The sequence below is a fragment of the Neopsephotus bourkii genome, unplaced genomic scaffold (genome assembly GCF_033783945.1).
Source record: "Neopsephotus bourkii isolate Nb327-2 ecotype Australia unplaced genomic scaffold, CSIRO-AGI_Nbou_v1 NB_1037, whole genome shotgun sequence".
NCBI lineage: Eukaryota > Metazoa > Chordata > Aves > Psittaciformes > Psittacidae > Neopsephotus > Neopsephotus bourkii.
The window spans coordinates 1,890,730-1,897,924 of record NW_026901526.1 but is presented as its reverse complement, the minus strand read 5'-3'; the positions used below and the strand labels follow the sequence as shown (position 1 = coordinate 1,897,924).

Genomic DNA, 7,195 nt, shown 5'->3' with positions numbered 1-7,195 from the left:
GTTCCATTTCTTTAGTTCAGTAATATAATAAAGTAATTGAAATAATTCACTAGCATGTAACCACTTTACATTACAAGATACTAATGATAACACTTCTGACTTATTAAGTAACCTGTCCTTTCCATAGTCACAGGGCTGTACGTACTAGATTTAGAGTCTGTTCCAAGTGAGTTCAGTTATTTCACATTGAGTCCTTAACTTGCGGGACTTAATATGAACAAATTTACACACAATTTCTCAACATAACTCCATTGAAACGATTGTGTGATTCAGTGTAACTACATAAAAATGACAATATAGCTGCTTCTCAATTACCAAATGGTTACAGGGTAGTCAGTGTTTCAGTGCAAAATGTAATTGATTCTTAATTATACTATCTTGGAAGAAAGGCCACTGCTTATAATTTCATTACAGTTATAAAAAAATGTCTCTGCAAAGGGAAAGAAGTAGTCACATGTGTACATCCTTATTTTCTGTTTGCTGGAAGTATCACTTTTTGATTTATCTGTTCTTTCAGGTGAAGTTTGCAGAACAGTACTCTGAGTATCAACAGCAGTATCAACACCAGAAAAAGAGTTTCAGGGCTATTGACTTGATGTTTTGTTTGTTTGTTTGTTTTTCGTGATATGCACTTATTTACTATCCCAGAAGCAATTAGAAGATAAAGCAGTTTTTCAGGAGATATAACAGTGTGCAATAAAACCACATAGGCAGCTTTTCTAGCCACAGCTGAACCTTACCAATTACAAATTCACTCAGTGAGCAGAAGCAGGCTACCCTACTTTTGTTAATCAATTCTGGGTTTCCCTAGCTCCCAAGGCTCTTCCTCTTTTTTCAGCAACCTTCTTGTCCCCAGCTACTACAGGCCCCTGGTCCCTCTGCCCTGCAGTCAGGGCACACAGGACAGAGTGCCTGGGGGCACAGTCTGGCCACTGTATGAGTCAGGGATCTTGCAGTATTTGGATTTTGATAGAAGTGGAGAGTCAAGCATAGCAGAGCTGGTCTGTCTGATACTACATGGGAAGCTTCCTGCAGAAAAGCAGTTTTCCCATGATCTTTACCACCACTGCCAGGGTGTTTCATTCCATTGACATGGTAAGTGAGAGACTTTCACTCTAGGGGTGCAATTATTCTTCATACTGGAAGCTGGGTCAGGTTTGAGGATACCTTTTATAATGCTTAGAATAGTATAAAGATTATTTTCTCTGTTGTCGGTCTGCACTTACAGTAAAAATGTGGCCACACTGCACATCTATTGCTGTCAGAGCCCCGGTAGCACGCTGTGATCGTATAGTGGTTAGTACTCTGCGTTGTGGCCGCAGCAACCTCGGTTCGAATCCGAGTCACGGCATCATTCCGGTGATACCACGGCACACGGGCTCTGCTTTTGCCCCTCTATTCTGCTCTCTCATGAGACCCCACTTGAAGTACTGTGTACAGTTCTGGTATCCTCAACATAAGAAGGACGTAGAGCTGTTGGAGCAAATCCAGAGGAGGGCAACGAGGATGATAAGGGGCTCGAACACCTCCCATATGAAGACAGGCTGAGAAAATTGGGACTGTTCAGCCTGGAGAAAAGAAGGCTGCGTGGAGACCTCATAGCAGCCTTCCAGTATCTGAAGGGTGCTTACAAGGATGCTGGAGAGAGGCTTTTCATCAGGGACCGTAGTGATAGGGCATAGGCTAGCGAGTTAAAATTTAAGCAGGGGAGGATCAGATTAGATATAAGGAAGTAGTTCTTTACTGTGAGGATGTTGAGGCACTGGAACAGGTTGCCCAAAGAAGTGGTGAGTGCTACATCCTTGGCAGTGTTCAGGGCCAGGTTAGACAGTGCTTCGAGCAACCTGGTCTAGTGTGAGATGTCCCCGCCCATGGCAGGGGGGTTTGGAACTAGATGATCTTAAGGTCCTTTCCAGCCCTAACCATTAACTTATCAATAGGATTATTCAGCTACATGCACTGTTCAATTTGAGATCCTTAGGACAGCGAGAAGAGCGTGCAGCAAGCTCACTGCCCTAGACTTCAAAAAAGCAGACTTTGGCCTCTTCAGGAACCTGCTTAGTAAGGTTCCATGGGATATAGCCTTAGAGGGGAGGGGGGCTCAAGACTCTTGATTGGTCTTCAAGGATCACCTGCTACAAGCTCAGGAGTGTTGCATCCCAACAAGAAGGAAGTGCAGCAGGAGGGCCAGGAGACCTCCTTGGATGGATAAGGAACTCCTGAGGAAAATTCAAACGCAAAAAGAGCTTTATAGAAAGTGGAAGCAAGGACAGGCAGCCTGAGAAGAGTACAGGGTTATTGTCTGGGAAGCTAGAGACCAGGTTAGAAAAGCTAAGGCCCAGTTAGAATTAAAACTTGGCTACGGATATTAAGGATAACAGGAAGGGATTCTACAGGTACATAGCAAATAAGAAACAGATTAGGGAGAACGTAGGCCCCCTCAGGACACTCTCGGGTGAACTAGCTACACAGGATTTGGAGAAGGCTGAGGTTCTGAATGACTTCTTTGCCTTGGTCTTCTCTACCAAAGGCTCTGACCGCACCACCCAAGTCTTGGAAGGCAGATGCAAGGACTGTGAGAATGGAGACCTTGGGCCCACTGTAGGAGAGGAATTGGTTCGAGACCATCTTAAAAATCTGAATGTGCACAAGTCTATGGGTCCTGATGAAATCCATCCATGGGTCCTGAAGGAGCTGGCGAATTAAGTTGATAAGCCGCTGGCCATCATATTTGAAAAATCATGGCAGTCAGGTGCAGTTCCCAATGATTGGAAAAAGGGAAATATAACCCCCAGTTTCAAGAAGGGGAAAATGGATGACCCGGGGAATTACAGACCAGTCAGTCTCACCTCTGTGCCTGGCAAAATCTTCAAGCAGATGCTCCTGGAAGGCATGCTAAGGCACATGAAAAACAACAAGGTGCTTGGTGACAGCCAGCATGGCTTCACTAAGGGGAAATCCTGCCTGACCAATTTGGTGGCCTTCTATGATGGGGCTACAGAACTGATGGACAGCGGTAAAGGAGTTGATGTCATCTACCTGGACTTGTGCAAAGCGTTCAACACTGTCCCACACGACATTCTTGTCCCTAAATTGGAGAGACATCAGTTTGATGAATGGACCACTTGGTGGATAAAGAACTGTCTGGATGGCCACACACACAGAGTTGTGGTGAATGGCTCAATGTCCGTCTGGAGACCAGTTACAAGTGGTGTCCCTCAGGGATCGGTGTTGGGACCGGTCTTGTTTAACATCTTTGTCGCTGACATGGACAGTGGGATTGTGTGCGCCCTCAGCAAGTTTGCCGATGACAGCAAGCTGTGTGGTTCAGTTGATACGCTGGAGGGAAGGCATGCCATCCAGAGGGACCTCGGCATGCTTGTGAGGTGGGCTGATGCCAACCTCATGAAGTTTAACCATGCTAAGTGCAAGGTCCTACATCTGGGTCGGAGGAATCCCAGGCACAGCTACAGGCTGGGCAGAGAAGAGATTCAGAGCAGCCCTGCAGAGAAGGACTTGGTGCTGGTTGATGAGAAAATGAACATGAACTGGCTTCAGTGTGCGCTTGCAGCCCACAAAGCCAACCGTATCCTGGGCTGCATCAAAAGGTGTGTGACCAGCAGGTCAAAGGAGGTGATCCTGCCCCTTTATTCTGCTCTCATGAGACCTCACTTGGAGTATTCTGTATAGTTCTGGTGTCCTCAACATAAAAAGGACATAGATCTGTTGGAACAAGCCCAGAGGAGGGCCACGAGAATGATCAAGGGACTGGAGCACCTCCCATATGAAGATCGGCTGAGAAAGTTGGGGCTGTTCAGCCTGGAGAAGAGAAGGCTGCGTGGAGACCTCATAGCAGCCTTCCAGTATCTGAAGGGGGCCTATAGGGATGCTTGGGGTGGACTCTTCATTAGGGACTGTAGTGGTAGGACAAGGGGTAATGGGTTAAAACTTAAAGAGGGGAAGTTTAGATTGGATATAAGGAGGAAATTCTTCCCTGTTAGGGTGGTGAGGCACTGGAATAGGTTGTCCAGGGAGGTTGTGAATGCTCCATCCCTGGCAGTGTTCGAGGCTCAGTTGGATGAGGCCTTGGGCAATATGGGTTAGGGCGAGGTGTCCCTGTGCATGACAGGGGGGTTAGAACTTGATGATCTTAAGGTCCTTTCCAACCCTAACTATTCTATGATTCTATTCTATAATTCTATGATTCTAAAATTTCACTTTGTGCAGTTGGGTTTCTGTCTTTCTCTTATTTCCACATCAGAAAATAATTCTAAAGGCCACCAGCACAAGGTTAACAGAAGAGAGCTGTCAGGTGAAACACTCTTCCACAGAAATGAAATACCTTTAAACAATAAGTGAACATCCTCAAGGAGAAGTGGCCTTTGTGGATGGTTGCCTAGTGATGAGAACATCCGGTGCCAGGCTGACTGACTGGCAGCTCCTGTTTTCAAGTCTGTAACAAGTCAAGGGGTTTTCCAGCTTGGGGAAGAGAGCTGCATAGGGAGGGCTTTCATTAGGTCAAAATGAGTAAAGCTTTTTGAGTGGTATGGCAGCATATCCCATCTACATATAGAAATTCCTGTGAGTGCTCCCTGAAACTGGCCAATGCTATGGTGGGGGGTGGCGGGGGGGTGGGTGGAGCATTATGGCTAGAACAGTTTTTCCTCAATTTTTTAGCTTTTTCATTTGTGTAAGTTTAGAGGTTCACCATAAAATTTGTTCCAGGCTGTAGTTAAACTCCTGTGTAGCTTATGTACAAATCGTGCTGCTACTTAAACATATGATTTACAATGGACTCCCCACATGCAAACACGTGTGCATAAGAAACAGAGCAAGATGAAGTAGAAGAAAGGTTGGAACTGATTTTTATTGAGGGGGGAAGGGCAGGATTTGGAATGGGAGGGCTTATTGCAGGCAAAAGTGACTGTGTAACTAAGGTCTCATGTTAGTGTGTACGTTGTGACCTTGAAAAGACAAACCATAAACCCTCAAATACCCAGATGACTTGTGTTCAGAGAAACGTGTGTGTTTTGCAGAACGTGGGAATTTGATGGGGTCCCAGTTCATAATGTAAACTGGAAGTCTTCTTTATCAGGATTGACCTCAGGCACTGACCGAGCTGCGTTTAAACTCCTGGGAGTTAAAATGGTTTTATTTTTGAAGGAGGTTCAAAGTCAAACACCAAGAAGTTAAATAGCCTGAAAGTTATTACATGATGTTTTATTTGGGGTTGAATTAAATGTTTTAGGTTGACCATAGGTTAACCATTTTTCTTTTCTCTTTTGAAAAATAAACCACCCTTAACACAATACCTCAGCATACTTTTCAAAGTAGAGGCTACAGCTATATTTTGATGATCTGGAATTACATCTACTATGATATTTAGCATTGTAGAATCACAGAATGGTTTGGGTTGGAAGGGACCTTTAAAGATCATCTAGTTCAACCTCCCTGCCATGTGTGGGGACATCTTCCACTTGACCAGGTTGCTTGCCTTACCCATGCAGTCCCTGGCAAAAATCCTCTCCATCTTTCATTTAAGCCCCCTTTATATTCTGATAGGCCTCAATACGATCTGTTCTAGCCTTTTCTTCTGCATGGTAAACGACTTTCTCAGCCTTTCTTCATAGAGAGGTGCTCCACTCTGTGATCATTTTCATGATCCTTCTCTGAACCCACTCTAAAAAGCTCCATGTTCTTTACTCTTGTGCTCCAGAGCTGGATGTAGTACTCTGTGTGGTGTACTTGAAGTATTTGGTAACATATTTTAAGAACAGAGGTGCAGCAACCTTGCTTTATAATTGTAGGTATCAAATGTTCCTTCAGCCGAGCAGTCTGCAAAAACTGGCAGTGTTTTTGTATCCCAGTTAGATCTGTGCAAACTGTCAGACAAGTTTCACTGATGCTTTGTTATCTCATGTATTTTTTCCTTTTTTCTTTTTTTACTCATTGATACTTTATTGTAGAACCTTAAGACAAAAAGCTTTCACTCATTCAAAGCATATCTGTACTTTCTTTGCATGTACAGAAGAATCAGAGAATTAAGCAAAAAATCTGTTGCACAATGTCCATCAAAATGTTTTGGTTGTACAAGAACTTCATAAGTTATATGTCAGAAAAACAAACAAACAAACAAACAAAAACAAACCAACAAAGGAACAGTGAAAATGCCTAATCTGAGATACGACTTTATTTGACCATGTGAAAGCTGGCGGAGTGGCCAAATCTGAATATGCAATGAAATGTCCACATAGGTCCTCACAGAACAAGACTCCAGTGGTGAACTTAGTTGCATCCTGTAATGACTATGCTTGCCCTCTTTCCTGTCCCAGTTCAGTCTTCAGATATCTGCTGTTGCCTCCTCATCATGAAAACCCATCTCCTGAGTCCTTTATCATGTGTTTGATTCCTCATGATGACTTCTTAAGATACCTTGAATCACCTCTAGACCTGATCTGACCTGCAATACATGGAGATGGCATTAAATAGAGTGCCTGACCTGCATAGTTTGTGATAACACATATTTCTTGTTAGTTTACCAGTGTGTTTCAAAGCTGGCAGAAGTTTCCCAAGGAGCAGGCAAGTCATGCCATCTCGCCTCTCCAAGTAACTAGTCACTCATTAGAGTGACAAACCCTGCCAATAAGCATCCCCTGCTAGCAGCTGTCCAGAGAGGAATGTTAATCTACAGAGAAATTGCCTTAGGGCATGGTGTGACAAAGAATATCCACAGAGAGAAAGCTGTAGTGATTCCTGTTTATCATTTCTGTTGCATTACAATTAGATCTGTAGAAAAAGCTCTGGCTGTCCTGACCTATCATGTGCTGTGACTTTGAGGGCTGGTATGTTTTCAGGTTGTTATCTAAAGAATAGGAGGACAAGATTTTTTGGCAGTTTCAAATTTCTTCCATGATTTTTTCCTGTCAGTTTATCTAAACCAGCTGAGGGACAGCAGTTTGCTGAGTTAGGCTTTTTGACATGTGCTACTTGGTATCCCTGAGTGACGGAGTACCACATAAGGTAAAAGGCATAGAACAGCTCAGAGGTGGGACAGGAAGGCTGGGTGCCTTCATGGTGGTGGTAACAACAAAAACTAACCTCTCAAAATACATTACTTTCTAACACCTCTGGCCATCACAAAGAGTGATGGCAGGACTCAGAAGGGAGGTTGGTGGGAGAAAGTGGCTCTAAGAAG

At 44.1% G+C, this 7,195-nt stretch overlaps 1 non-coding gene across 1 annotated transcript; it reads left to right on the top strand.

Annotated features, from left to right (window-relative positions):
- The first annotated feature begins 1,279 nt into the window (after positions 1–1,279).
- TRNAH-GUG (transfer RNA histidin (anticodon GUG)) lies at positions 1,280–1,351 on the top strand. The gene has a single exon. It is a non-coding gene; the product is annotated as a tRNA-His (tRNA).
- Positions 1,352–7,195: the final 5,844 nt, after the last annotated feature.